The sequence below is a fragment of the Schistocerca americana genome, chromosome 11 (genome assembly GCF_021461395.2).
Source record: "Schistocerca americana isolate TAMUIC-IGC-003095 chromosome 11, iqSchAmer2.1, whole genome shotgun sequence".
Classification (NCBI taxonomy): domain Eukaryota; kingdom Metazoa; phylum Arthropoda; class Insecta; order Orthoptera; family Acrididae; genus Schistocerca; species Schistocerca americana.
The window spans coordinates 35,126,218-35,142,036 of NC_060129.1; the positions used below are offsets into that span (position 1 = coordinate 35,126,218).

The 15,819-nt window shown below is 37.6% G+C and overlaps 1 long non-coding RNA gene across 1 annotated transcript in view; it reads right to left on the bottom strand.

Moving 5' to 3' along the window:
- Window positions 1–15,819, bottom strand: part of LOC124554031 — a 68,381-nt gene that overhangs the window by 21,586 nt on the left and 30,976 nt on the right. Inside the window, exon 2 of the long non-coding RNA XR_006968213.1 lies at window positions 15,553–15,630. This is a non-coding gene — a long non-coding RNA (uncharacterized LOC124554031). The remainder of the gene's footprint in view (window positions 1–15,552; window positions 15,631–15,819) is intronic.

Here is a 15,819-nt window from a genome sequence, read left to right on the forward strand (position 1 = left end):
TCCCTGTTTTTCTGGACCTGTTCAGCAGTCTTTCAGCTTCATCAGCTGACCCTTGTCTGCTTACAGCTGTAAAACCTTGTTCAAAGTTGTAGGTTTTCATAAAGAGTGTATATGCTCAAATGCAGCATTAATGAGTAAATAGAAAGTAAAATGAGAGAAAACAGCTTTTAAGCCACAAAAATACAAGTGTAGTTATGTACAATCAACTTCAAGCAATAAGCAGCAATAAAACAAATGAAAATCTAGAGAGAGACAGAACTTTAAACACACTGTATGACTGGAATAATGTCTTTGCACTTCAGACTAAATAAATTGCAAATGCCGTCTCATTTAGATTCTGAACAAGTATATTGCCTTCCTGATGCTATTGATGGTGCTTTTGATTTTAAATATGTGATGATCCGGAATCCATTAAGTACCTTAGGTAGATGGACAATGGAAGGAATGGACGTAGCCACTGGGATGCAAAAAGCTGATAAGTGCTGGAATTTCTTCACTGACTTTAAACACTTTGATTTTGAATACTACAAAATAATTCTAACCTCTGTTTCCCATAATATTGTTTACAACAATGGGCTTGAACTGTTGATTTTCTCTTATCCTAGCAACTCTGTGGACTTCAGCAAACCTTTCTCGATCAAATTCAATTTCTTTAATTTCTTTCTCTGTAACGTAAGACAAGATGATGCTTGAAATGTTTTCCTTGAATTTAAATAGATCAAGACTACAGTGTAATCTATCACTTTGTTAAAGTAATGTATTGTACAGGGTATTTAGGACTGATGAATGATGACCATCAACTACTGGAGCACATTTATTTAAAGTAGTTTGGATAGTGGGACATTCATGTTGACCACTGGGTTTTTCTGCATGTGTATATTGACTGAATGGTGAGGTAGACTATGTTGCTACTGGACAGAGCAACACTGGAAGTGGCTTCCATTTGGCCACACTTGCTGTTCTTAATGTTTTCTCTGTGCAGCAGATCCCTGCTTCAAATATGTGCCAGGCTCCTAGGATGAAGACACATGTGACAATGCATCAGACATACACAGAACCAAGAAATGCTATGGACTGTAACTTGGTTTGTTGCAAATAATGTTGAAATATACTAGCCAAGCAAACAGAACAGCTTGATATCTTTCCTGTGTGTAAAAAGCTATAATAATATATGTGGTTTACAGAAGAAGAAAATTCTCTCATGTAGTAGTGTGCACAGTAGTAGTCTGTTGTTGAGTCTTCAGCACTCAGCAGCATGCCAAAAAGGAAACACAGTCAGTAATACAAGGCATACAGGGTACAGCTGGACACTGATTTGGAGATGGGTGGTGAGATGGGGGCGAGATGGGGGAGGGGGGCAGTTTATGCAGGTAATGAGCAAAAGGTGTTTTGACAACAGTAGCTAATGTACTGCCCTCATCAGAGAAAATTGTCATGTAAGTACCCAGGAAAAATTTCATTTGTGGTGAATGCCTCACAGAATGGCGAATCTGCAAAAATTTGTTAAGATACTTGAAAGAAATTAGTATTTTTGTCATAATGAGTTCCAGTAGAAAAGGACACTGTCCATGAAAATGTGGTCAACTGTGAAGGTTACTCAATGCAGCAATCATTAATAATACTTTATTCAAGAAAAGTTTATGAAGAATTGAGCTGTTGATGAGAAAACTTTATAGACTTCTCAGTGATACAGAAAGAACAGAAGGAATTTAGTTGTCAATACAAGAATATTAAGTTACTCAACAATAATTACAACACAGAATAAAATACATGTCTACAATCCAGAAGATCGAGAATTCGAGCCGGTGGCTGTTTTCTAGTCTTCAGTTCCTTGTCATCACACGCCAGTTAACTGCAGTTACATTGGTGGCATATCAAACACCAGAGTTGGCCACTGCTGCAGCAATTTCTATTGTAGCCTTCCCACCATGACAGTCCCACTTCGCACTGGCAGTTCGCCGTGCCTAGAGCCACTGAAAGTCGTAAGTGAGCTGTATTTGAATCAAAATAACGTGCCTTCAAGTGGTACTATGTGTTGTGAGAAATTTGAAGTCAGTGGCTGGCCAAAAAGTTGAGTGTTATTGGGCTTAGAATACTGAGTCAACAGACGACTCATTAGCGTTTTTACATTAATAAATTTTAGGCAACAAATGGTGGAAGGCGACTGAGGATTTAAGTGCAAAAGTAGATATCACAAATATCACAAATGGTAGCCTCCTACAGCATATTCAGAAATCTCACGAAGAGGAAAAAAAAAGGAGATAAATACAAAAATAACTAACTTGCTAACATTTTACCCACTTTACAAGAGTAGTTAAGTACTAAGATAAACGAACTATGTGATCTTGTAAGAAATGTTGGTTTTGAACAATTAAAGGAGGTAGGTCAGAATGTAAAACATATATGAAAGAATTAACTAAACAAATGTTTACAAAAGAAAAGAACAATTCTTAAGACACGCATATGTGGTTACATGTGTTAGAGCAGGGTAAAAATTTGGACATAGCTTTACCAGGCTCCACTTTCCGAACTTTGGAGGCATGAGTAAGTGAATTAATTACTCAAAAGGTACAAGAAATAACAGATTTATCAGTCAGTACACTATGGTTCACAGTTGATTTAGGAAAAACAGAAGAGGAACTAGGTAAGCTCTGGGATGGACTTAATAAAACCAGAGATAAATTAAGTAAATGGAAATTTTATGAAAGCAATAGCCTTTCACCAGAACTATCAGAAGAATTAAATTTAGATGGAGAAGATTTAAGATTTATTTACACTCTCAACCTAGGAGGTGTTGCTAGTATTTCATCTGGAGGGCATCATAAAACACTACTGACACAATGTCTCTCACATGGCCTGGTGTAGTATTATTTAGTTAATAAGAGTATACAAGTATTTTATTTACACTGGTATTAATTATAGCCACACTACTTATTTATTTATCTGTTATTTAAAAATACCAGGTGACAAGAAAAGTGGAACTCAGAATATTGGAGACAGATTAACAAACTATGCAAGGAAGAGATTGCACCAATAATAATCAAGACCCTCTTGAACGGAAAAGGAGGCTCTACAATATCGACACTGTAAAGAAGAATATTACATAAAAACAAAGTACTAGGCTAGACGAACAACTGCTTGTCACATTCTGGGATTCTTGTATGCCCTACAGATATTGCAAGTATCTTCAGATTTCGTACAAACAGTAGCTCGAATAGCATTTACTGGTCTCAAATAGATTACTAATTGGTATGAAGATCATTAGCCCACTTGCTGTACTTTATGTTTTCCCTGTGCAGCAGATTCCCACCTCAGAGTTGTGACAGGCTCCTTGGAAGAAGACATTCTTGACAGTGCTTAAAAAAGTCATGGAACAAAAGAAACATGATAGTAGGGTGTGTTCTAATCTGTAACTCTGTTCATTGCAAATGTTGTCAAAATGTGCTTATCAAGCAGACAGAATTATTTGAAGTCTTTCTTGTGTGTAAAAAGCATTACAATGTTTGTCGTTTACAAAAGAAGAAATTTCTCTCATTTAGCAGGGTGCACAGAAGCAGCCTGCTGTAGAGTTTCCAGCACTCAGCAAAAATGAAAAGGCAGTGATATGAAGCATACACGGTATACCCAGATGTCAATTTGGGAGAGGGGGGGGGGGGGGGGAGGGGGACAGCAGGGGGAGCGGTAGAGGTAGAGGTAGAGAGAGAGAGAGAGAGAGAGAGAGAGAGAGAGAGAGAGAGAGAGAGAGAGAGAGAGAATGGTAGCTTGTCAGACCATGACTTTTTTTATTTATTTTCTTTTTTAAAGAACCAGTTTCTCTATTAACTCTTCTACAGTTGATTGATGCATCTCTACAACATTCTTATAAGTATAAACCCCTGTTTGTACTGTATAATTTCTTCTGGGTCATATTCTTTTAAAAACATGTACTGAATAAGATTCTAGGTCAGGTTATACAGGACATGGTTCACAATATTGCAGCATGCATTCTTTGATTCCAAATGGCACACAGTTTTCTTGATTAATTCCTCACAGTTACCATCCTTGATAGCTGCTGCAGCCAACACCAGTTGGCCATTTTGATGTATTACACATACATGAACTGAGTGTACCAGCCAGGATTAGGGAGAAAATAAAAATGGGTTTAAAAAATGAAAGAAAAGTAGTTGAAATTGGATTTTATTGCTTTCTTTTCATATTGATGATTAAACAATTCAATATAAATTCCTATTATTACTCTATTGAAAACAATAACCCATTCTTACAACTATTTTATTAGTGCCTCTTTTCATGCCCTGCCAGCAATGCACCTGAAAGAATCTTGTCCATCTGCCAGTTCATTTGAGCAAAATTAATAAAAAATTTAGGAGACAAAAGAACTGAGAAATTAGTGAAGATCTACAAATTTCTGCATGCTTCCAAAAAGTAGTTAATAGTACTTTACTCTCATGACAATTCTACATCAAGTTAGTTTCTCTTTGCTGGGAGTGTAAATGTTGTTTTAGTTGCATTTCTTAAATTGCAAGAAAAGTTAAAACACAATATTAATAAAATAAATTCTTGTGACACTACATATTTGCCTTCAGTAAATATGATGGCTCTCTTTAGTTCTCGTAAGGGTAACTATGTAACATTTTGTATGTTAATTAAATTTTCATATTAGATATGGTTGGGTTTTATTGATTTTTTTACAATGGGTTTAAAAACGCAATCTTTTTGGGTAAGGTTAAATTACAACAACTCTGGTACCAGCAGCACTACTTTGGCCTGAGTTCACAAAATTTTGAGAAGACCAATTCCGGAACAATACATGTCTAAAAGTCATAAAAACACCAAAACATCAGGAATCCGATATATTTACTCAGAATATGAACAAGACAGTAATAGCAATTTATTCATTCTGATGTGAAAAAGAATTATTCCAGCTGTGTTTAGAGTTCTAACATTCTGAATTTTCATTTGTTTTATTGCTGCTTATTGCTTGAAGTTGATTCGTACATAACTTCACCAGTATTTTTATGGACAGAAAAAAGGTTTCACTGATTTTTCTTTCTGTTTATTCATTAATATCACGTTTGAGCATAAAAATGTGTATGAAAAGTAATAACTGTGAGCAATTTTTTTTTTCAGTCATAAGCAGGCAAGAGTCAAAAATTAAACTACAGTGCCTCTGAAGTTGAAAGGCTTCTCTTTTTAGATACAGAAAGATTATAAAGATTAAAGAACATACAGTTGAGATACGGACTCCAAAAACTACACAAATTTGGCACCCAAAACATTTACACCAAATTGGTAGGAGCATATAATTTGACAGAAAAGGCCCAAGGCTATCAAACAAAAAGCACAAGAAGACAGCACAGTTGTCGGCCAAATCTGTTGATTAAATTGTGAATTGTGACTGGTTAAAGATGGGCTCTCAAAGTCACACAATGAATTTTCTGTCATTTTTGTAGTCTTACGGCTCTTACAGTTTGCATTTAAAAATGTCAACGATAATATCTTCTAATTCAGCACAAAAAGTTGTTTAAGTGCACACAAGCAAGGGCTTGTAAACTGAAAGTACCTTTCACAAAAGTTATCCAAAGTTCACTCTTTGGCACGTGTGTAGGTGGTGCAAACTTGGGAACCCTATTCACGAGAGGCTGTAGAAATGAACCAAAGGAGATATGGAGCTGAATATTAGTACATATCCATTCAAGACATTGTGGAACCTTCTGATAAAATTTCATTACATTCACAAATGGTCCAGCAGAGACTCCCGTTACACTTGAAATGGAATGAGCCAATTTTCAAACTGTCCATGTACTCCACACCCTAACAAGGACTGTACAGGTGGAGCAGAAAGTGCGCTGCAGTCACAAACAATATTCTTTATTTATTCAGAAATGTATTCCATTAGAAGTGATTTTAAGGTGAAAATCAGTTTTTAAGCACCAGACTGTGCTTCTCTCTGCGTATGTGAGTTCGGAGGAATGATGGTGAGACAAGAATTGAGGTTACAGGATGATCCAGGAAGTGGGGTGGGGGGAGTGAAGGTGGAGGGGAGGGATGTATTGTAGGATCACAGTTAGATGGAAGAGTATACCAAGTAAGGCTGGGTTCAGTACTAGTTTTGAGTTGGTAGCAAAAAAGTGTTTCCACTTTAGGAAGGAGAGTAGGTCTTCAACAAGCTCAGAATGACTGAATTTGTGAATGTGGCAAAAGATAAGCCCCTTTGAAATGAGGCTTTTGGAGGAGAGGTTCACTACTATGTTACAGGACTGTTTAGGTGCTGGGTTCGGTAGGATGGTGGGCGGGAGCTTGTGAGAGTGTAGCATATGTAGTTCTGCAAGATGGGGTCAGGCATCTATTAACTGATGTAAAGGAGGTTTGACAGAGGTTTTTGTAGTGGTGCTGGATTGTGGTAGTCCAATATAAGTGTACAAAGTAAATAGACTTTACAGTTTTTAAGGTGGCACTGTGCATGCTGCTCTTGTTCCTGCAGTACGTGGGTTTCAAATTTGGCAATGTGATGTGGTAATTGGTACAGCAGAGTGGAAATATTTTACAGGCAGTGATGAGGTAGTGGCAAAATGTTTAGGACTCAGTTATATATTATGTAGGGCTGAGTTGGTGAGGGCTATGGAATGACAGAATTATAACATAGAATCACTGTGGAAAGCTGTTTGGGAGCAATTCCACAAACTAAGCAGCAACACAGAAACAAGTTATGTGGGAGTGGGTTCGGTATAGGGGTAGGGAAACTTTTCTGTATTTACACAGATGGAAGGAACTAAAATCGATTGTGGAGAAAAAAAAATAGTAACAGAGCATTAAAACATATGGGAATATTCTGAAAACTGGAAAAAGACAAAACCAGATTAAGTATAGCAAAGGAAGGATAAAGCTACATGAAGCACAGTAATAAGACATCAAGATGTAAATAAGACCAATAAGAAAACTGGATGAGATTAAAATGAAGACAGGAATAGAAATAAATAATAATACAATAACAGTGTGAAATGCATGTTGGTATGTAGGTATGAGTGAAGCAGGCAGCAGTTGTAAATGGGTTGGGCATGGTCAGTATCTTGCCTTTTTGTTATGATGCACTGTAAAGCCTGTCACACAGCTTAAAAGGTAAGAAGAGACAGTGCTGCCAATGTACTACCAATTCACACGGGTCCATACTGTACCCTATAGCAAACAAAAAGTGAGATACCAACTGACCTGAATTAGGAGTTAACATAAGACTAATTTCATTTAAAATCAGTGGCTTAACAGAAAGGTTCATTTTCTTCTACCATAAAACAAAGAATGAAAATAGTCATCTACAAGCATCATGGCAGTAAAAATATTCCTCAGTATGGATGTATTTATGTGTGACATAATGCGGAATTCACAAACTGATTTAGTAACTGATTTGAAGTTTTATTTTTCCCAGAGCATTTTAATGCACTGGAGGCCACTGACACCAATAATTTTTGGACTGGTTCCATACCAGTCTCTGCCCACCAGGTCTGTTGGGTGCTATGAAGGTCACAACAGTTGCTGTGGCAGAACACTGACATTTCCTTGAAAGTGAAGGTTTCATTATCATTTTTGCACTCGCTAGTTTCAAAACTATCTGATTTTTAACAATTAAAATGTTAATTTCAATATAAGATGAATAAAAGCCAGTTGTCATGTCATTTCTTTTTTTCATTTATTATTAATACAACAACATACCAGTCATCGTACAGAGCAATAAGTTAAGTCTTCATGAATTTCCTTCTTTTCCTTGTAGTACATTTACTAAATTTAGCATATGCTGCTCTATTTAAAAGGTTTAATTTCACATTTTCGTAAGAAAAAAAATCCTTCAGCTTGTAGCGCAGAATTGCTCACTGAACAGCTAGCTAATTAATGCATCAATACCCATTTGAGACACATCAGGAGGGTAACAAGTTGTGTACCTGGGATTCTATCTGCTTTTATAGTTTGCTTCTCAGTTGGTCTTACTAGGATGATTAGGGTGTGTGCATCCTGTATGTGGATGCACGAGGAGTTGGCTGTGGTCCGCGAACAGCTTGAGGCGCTTCTGGCTACAATCGGTCACCTTCAGACTGCTGCCTTAGGGTACAGTGGTAGTGGAGAATCTGGCGTGTTGTATGGGACACCTCAGGTGTCACTTGTTCTGCCCATGGGCTCTGCTAACCAGGCACCTCCTAGTGTACATGATGCGGTGGATTCACCCTCACCACAGGGTGAGTATAGGGAGGTAATGCATTTGCATCAATCAAGGCGGAGAGCCAATGAGGAGACCGGTCACTTGGCCTCACCCATTCGCCCTTTAAGTAAATATGTGGCTGCTGCTTCAGTAGGATATGGGCAGGCCCACAGGAGGAGGGGTTTACTAGTTATTGGGAACTCCAAAATTAGGCGTGTTGTGGAGCCCCTTAGACAGACACTGTTCAGGGCTGGAAAGAAAAACAATGTGCATTCGGTAGTATCTCGGTGAGCCTCATCCAAGATGTGGAGGCAGCTCTGCCTGCAGCTATCGAGCATGCAGGGTGCAGTAGTATGCAAGTTGTGGCTCACATTGGCACCAATGATTTCTGTCGCCATACTCAGTTCATACTGGTGAAGGGGGGGGGAAGGAGGGGGAGGAGGAGGGAGGTGGGAGGAGGAGGAGGAGGAGGAGGAGGAAGTGGTGGTGGTGAAGACTGCTAGCCTTGGTGTGGGGTGCAGGCAGAGCTCGCAATTTGCAGCATTGTTCCCAGGGGTGATTGGGTCCATTGGTTTGGAGCCGAGTGGAGGGTCTCAACCAAAGGCTTCGTTGATTCTGTGATTGTCTTGACTGCAGATTTCTAGACTTGCATTATCTGGTGGGGATTTGTAAGACTCCCTTTCTCAGGTCAGGGGGTGGTCTACATGAAGGAAGCAGCTACTCAGGTAGCAGAGTGCTTATGAAGTGCACATGAGGTTTTTTTTGACTAGACAGTAGTTTGAAGTACTCTGAAGAACACTCCCCAGTCAATACGCAGCAAAGGATGTCAGACCACTTTAGGTCTAAAGAAACTTCGACTGTCAAAATTTTATCAGTAAACCATCAAAGAATTCATAACAAAATTTCTTGAATTTCCTGCCCTACAGGAAAGCTCTCATGCTCAAAGTATTCTTGAGACCAACAGCTCACTGCAACTTAAAGTGGAAAGATCTGAGAGAACATATGTCATAAAGACAGATTAGACTCCAAGGCAGGGGGAGTGTTCACTGCAGCTGACAAAAATATTACCTCTATTGAGGTTGAAGAGGAATGCGACAGTGAAGTTATCTGGTCCCATATAACAGACGGATGTTTTTAGTGGCGACCCGATTCCACTGTGGCAGTTCTTAAAACTTCAAAGAAAAACCACAGTCAGTTGCGCATAAATTCCAAGGCCATGCAATACTAGTTCGAGGTGACTTTCACCTATTGAGTATACACTGGTATATCTATGGATTCATTGCTGAGGATACTGACAGACAGATGGCCAAAACAATTTTGAAAACATTTTCTGAAAACTCTTTTGAGCAGTTAGCTTGGCAGCCCATACACAATGGAAATATCTTAGATCTTGTAGCTACAAACATCTTACTGACAATATCAGTATAGAAATGGGGATTATCAATCATAACTAGCAATTAACCATAGTTATGAAAGATATTACATCAAGTAAGAAGGCTAGGAGAGTGTTTCTTGTAGATAAGAGTAGATAAGCAGTTGTTAGCATCTCACTTAGCCAGTGAATTAGCGTCACTTAGTTCCAGTAAGATGCAAGTAGAGGAGTTACAGGTAAAGTTTAAACAGATTGTAAATCATGGTCTGGAGAGTTATGCACCTTGTAAGTCGATAAAGGATGGAAAAGCCTCTCCATGGTTTAATAATGAAATTTGGAAGATGCTGTGGAAGCAGAGGTTATTGCACCCTCAGTTCGAAAGAGACTGCAAAAATGACAACAACAAAAGATTAATAGAGATTCGTATGTTTGCGAAAAGATCTATGCGCAAAGCATACAACAACTACCACCGTGATACCTTAGCAAAAGATCTTGCAGAGAACCTGAGAAAATTCTGGTTGTATGTAAAATCCCTAAGTGCATCTTACGCTTCTGCTCAGTCCCTTGTTGAACAGTCAGGTGTGGCAGTTGAAGACAGCAAAATGAAAGCTGAAGTTTTAAATTTCATATCCAAGAAATCATTCACGCAGCAAAATCATACAAATATACAGTCATATGACCATCGGACAGGCTCCTGGCACAGAGAAACAACTGAAAGATTTAAAAGCAAATAAGGCACTAGGTCCGGATGTACTCCCAATTTGGTTTTACAAAGAATACTCCACAGCATTATCCCTTATTTAGCTTGCATTTATTGCGAATCTCTCGTCCAGCACAAAGTCCCAAGTGGCAGAAGGGTAAAGGAACACGCCTGCAAAATTACAGACGAATATCAGTAACTTCATTTTGTTGCAGAATCCTTGAACATATTCCCAGTCTGAATATAATAAATTTTCTTGAGACTGATAAGATTATGTCCACAAATCAGCTTGAGAGAGCATTGCTCATGTGAAACTCATATCAACCTTTTCTCACATGATATACTGTGAACTACATATGAAGGGCAACAGGCAGAGTCCATAGATTTCTAGAACACATTTGACACGGTGCCCCACTGCAGGCTCTGAATGAAGGTACAAGCATATGGAATAAGTTCACAGATATGTGAATCACTCGAAGACTTCTTAAGTAATAGAACCCAGTATCAGGGACAATGTTATCATCAGGAGTGCTCCAGGTACGTGTGATAAGATCACTGTTGTTCTCTATATACAGATAAATGATTTAGAGGACAGGATGGGCAGAAATCTGGGGTTGTTTGCTGATGATGCTGTGGTGCATGGTACTGTACTAATTAAAAGTTATCAACTGAAAACTTCACTATTATACGAGATAGGAAATTTAGAATGAGCTGAGCGGAATAATCTGAAGCAGTGACACTACTCACCGGAAAGCACTCATTCCATTATCTGTGAGAAGATATTTTGATTCACTGGAAAATAATTCAATTAAAATATATACATACTTAAAGTTTGCAACCAGGCACACTAATATCTGTTGTGTCATAATATCTGTTTACTTCTGAAGTTCACCTGTGTATTATCATAGACATTATTTTTGTGGACTGAATGGCATCCTTTATTAATATGTAAAGTACTTAATTAAAAACTTAATAAAATTAACATAAGGCATTATACATTTAAATATGACTGTCAAACTTTTAGCTGGGGTGTTCCTAACATGGATGAATAAAGTGGTTGCATGCATTTTTCTAATGTAATAATTCACAACATATTTCATAAACCCAATTTTGGTCTGAGTATATAGCCCATCAAAAGTAGTAAAACTTAACCTAGTCATTTTCAAATAATTACAAGATTCCGAAAGCAGCAAAAATCCTTACACCACCCTTTATAAGACCAATCCTACCCAAAGTAGTCAGTCAGTGGCAATCTCTCACATGATTAACCTATCTGCATTCATATTATCAAAAGTCAGTCCACCTAACATCTTCATTAACATCTTTCTTTTCTTTTTCTACAGTCTTTGCAGTGACATGCATTATCTTTAACTTTTTGGAAACATTCAGTAGGCAGCATATGGGTTGTTTAATTGTGTCAACATTATGAAAGACAGTGTACATGGGTTACATTCCTGGAAACTGGATGTATCAAACTGTAAGCACCAGGAATACTGTGGTTATGTTAATATGTCACTCTTCATCTGATGAAATGCTCTGTGTTTACATCAACACTGTCACACTACCGTTTCGGATTGTGGGTTATTTTTACCGGTAATAAACATTTATCAAAGATCTGAGAGTGGTCATCAATTTGACTTCAAGGAATAGATACTCAAAATCAATTATAGTATTTATTTTGGCATACATTACAGGACAACTTTCCACAGAATTGGTGTTCACTAATAGTGCGATCTTCTGTCAATGAGAGAGCAAATGCAGAATACAAAGTTGCAGCTAAGCAATGTCCACGGATGGTTGTCACAGCAACTGGAAACTGTGTCACAAACAAAATTTAGTTTCTGTGTCATTATCAAAAAATAGGAAATGAAAGTCTTTAGCCATTTGTGAGTAGATGGCTTCAAGCAATTCTTTTTGTGCTACACAGTTCTGTTTCTTTTCTTTCTAATCAGATTTTTTCAAGATTCTAAATAATACATGATCACAATAATATCTTTGTAGTATTTGCTTTCAATTCAGCACATTAAGGTCATAAATGCATTTTTCTTTGTAGTTGCATACACACAGTGAGCAATATGTGGAAATGTAACATAAGAATGATAAGGACAGGACATGAACAACTGACGTTTGCCTTTGTTGATCTATATTGTTAACTGTTCACAAACTGTGCTATGAGTTGTTGCTTCAGATCATGATACGTGTTTGTATTACATCTGAACATTCTATCATATAATTATCATTAATTATTTTGATAAAAACTTTTAATTTTTTTATCACTTACCTGCAGCAGTAAAGGTTCACTATTCACTGTCAACATTTTTAGTTGTTGGTATTAATGTACAGGGACTATAAACAGAAAGCAGGAATGATGTGACAGCTAGCTTATATTCATCTTACATTTAATATAACATTTTAATTGTTTTGTCTACCACAGTTTTGAAACTAGAAGAGGTGACAAAAAGAATAAAATCTTCACCTCTCAAGAAAACGATTAGTGTTACGCCCACCAAACAGTAGTCACTTTCCTGGCACCTGGCAGGGCCGATGGGTGAACTCTGTCACACAGCCGGTACGAGAATGGTTGGCCTCAGTGGCATCTAGTACTTCGTAATAAAGGGTGTAAAACAGGATCACACTAGTCCAGCCCATCAACACAGAAACGCTGTTATTACTAGACCAAACGGTTAGTGGTTTTTGTTTTACTTAAATGTTTGACAGTTGGAAACAATAGGAAAAATTATATGGATCTTAGTGCAGCTAGAAAGACTACCTTAATACACAACTTATTTCTCATATAGACATAAAATCATGTTAATACTGAGAAACAAATATGCTTTCAGTTTTTGCCTTATCCCTGTGTGGAGATGCAATTTTCAGCTCCTTAGTGACTCACTGAACATCCCTCAGAAAAGTCTAATACATTCGAACTGTGGCATCTCAACTCTTGTTTGTATTATCTCCATTCACTAATACTTCTTTGACATGCGTGTAGAAATGCGAGTGTCAGTTGTGAAAAGCTTAAAATGCTGTAGGAGGGACAAATAAAATTGCAGATCAGTTACTAAATCCATTTACAACTCCACATCATGTCATACAAAAATGTGCACATCAGGTGCAATGTTTTTACTGGCTGTGATTCTTGTGAATTGCTCTTTTCCTTCCCTGTTTTATGGTGTAGACATATAGTTGTAAACATATAGTACGTCTCTCCTTTCCTGTTATGCTGTGTGACACTTTACAGTTCAGCATATCAAAAGGCAAGGGATCTTGCAACTTATGCCACTGAATATGTGAGACTATATGTCTGGTGCAGGCAGGAGCAGGAAAATACAATGATGGTGAAGAGAAGTGGTGAGATTAGTTTGAAGATCCAGAAATAAACATATCAGTCTTAGCATGCGGAGATGATAGTTGCTTTTGTGGTGTGTGTGTGTGTGTGTGTGTGTGTGTGTGTGTGTGTGTGTGTGTGTGTGTGTGGGAGGGGGGGGGGAGCACGCACGCGCGTGCGCCGTCACATATCTCTTTTGTGTATCCAGAGGTGGACTCTCTCAAAAAATTTAATTTAGTATTACATAAACGTCAATCAAAAATAAATATAAAATTCGACTTTATTACAAATCATATAACACTGTTCGCTGATTACATAAACAATGCATTGGATTTCTCAAATTTAAAGAACTTTTCTATGAATTGTATAACATAGAATGCATTATTAATCATGTACAAACAAAACCAGGAAGACATAACTTGAACAAATTAGACTACATTCCAAATTTTTCTGCCTTAAAAATTAAGTAAGACAATAATACGATTATTACACAAAATTTTCTTCTTCTTACTTTCAAATAACATGTTATTATCTCTTAGGAATCTTTATTACTTCCAAGCAACTTAAAAGATTTCAGTGCTAGTTCTATTTCACACATTTCTGTACTACAGAAAAATTCATCAGATCATAATGTGGGTCACATTTTCTTCTTATATTATGGTTGTGGTACATTTGATTGTGAGAAAGTTATGATTGGAGAGAGAGAATGTTTGGTTGTGGTCAATGTCTCCACTTTCTTAAAAAGGGTAAGACAGGAGATTTCTCGGGTGACGAGACACATGTAACTCTTTAATAATCTCATTTTGGGTGTAGACATTTTTCATTGCCCATTAACTGCCTTAGAAAACATTCACAAATCCACAAGTAAATGAAAATATTTCATTCATATTAGGAATTATTCTGATGGCAAGTGTTTCAGAGCACATACTTTTAATTTTCTAAATTAGGAGCATGTGCAACTCCCAATTTTGCTACAATCAACACAACACATCACTATTATCCACCTATACTATACAGCTTTATAATGGCATCCCCTTGGGGATAATATTCTGGAGGAGAAATTATTTCCCTTTTGGATTTCCCAGTTGGTGAATACTGAGGAGGAGGTCACCAGAAAAACATTTCAATTTTGTAATGGAGGGAAGTTGGAGGGGAGGGGGCAGGGGTAACATTATAAAGGAAGAACAATTTTTGACAACAGCATGCAGAGCCAAATGGATGTAGATTGCAGCAGTTATACGAAAACAAAAAGATCTGTACAGAAAAGACAAACAAGAAGAGGTGCACCAAATAAGTCTTGGCCTTCAAAGTAACCACTGTTAGCTACAACACACTTCTGACATCAGTTGTAGAGCTGTTGGAACCTGTCAACAAATTTTCTTGTGCAATCGCTCAAAGCACTGTGGTCACACACCGTTGCATATCTGTGGCGTAGCAGGTGATGAGGCCTGGTGCTACCAATAAGATCCTGAGACCGAGTGACAGTCCGTGGCACAATGTTTGTTGTCTTCCCCACCTCCCAAAAAGAGTCTTTCGTCAAAATCCAAGATAAAAGGATGTCGATTGCTTTTTTCAAAAGCAAAGTCTTGATCTATCATGAATTTCTATCTGATGGAGGTGAGGGAAATGTCTGTCGCTCAGTCTCTGGATCGTACTGGTAGCACCCGGTCTCACCTCCTGTAATGATGCGATAAATCCAACAATGCATGAACACGTTACTTAAAACTATTCCACAAGAAGTGTTTATGAACAGTTTTCAATAGCTTTACAATTAGTGTCACAAATGTGTTGTAGCTAATGGTGATTACTTTGTAACTCTCATTTTCTTTATTTTCTGAGACCATTCATCGAACTTTTTGGATGTACCTTGTATATTTCGGAGTATAATAGCACACTGTAATGCATAATGGTGATAGGTTTTCATTATCATGTTCTTGTGTTTATAAAGATGGTTTATGCCACCTTACCTTATGTAAACTGCCTTTCAAAAGAGCTGCCCTGTCTTTCATTTTCTTGTACTTCTCAACAAATCCTTCAATCTGCCACTAGAACAAAACAAGAAAGAAAATTGTTGTGAACAAAACCACAGGAATTTGCCCAAGTATTCTATCTATAGTAAAATTAACTTGAGGAAGCTGCTTGGTCCAAAACTACTTGTAACCACCTGTCAAAAGCCCAAATAGCCATCTTTCACAGTGAGGACATGCATGGAGAGTGTCAGTGAGGTTCCAGAA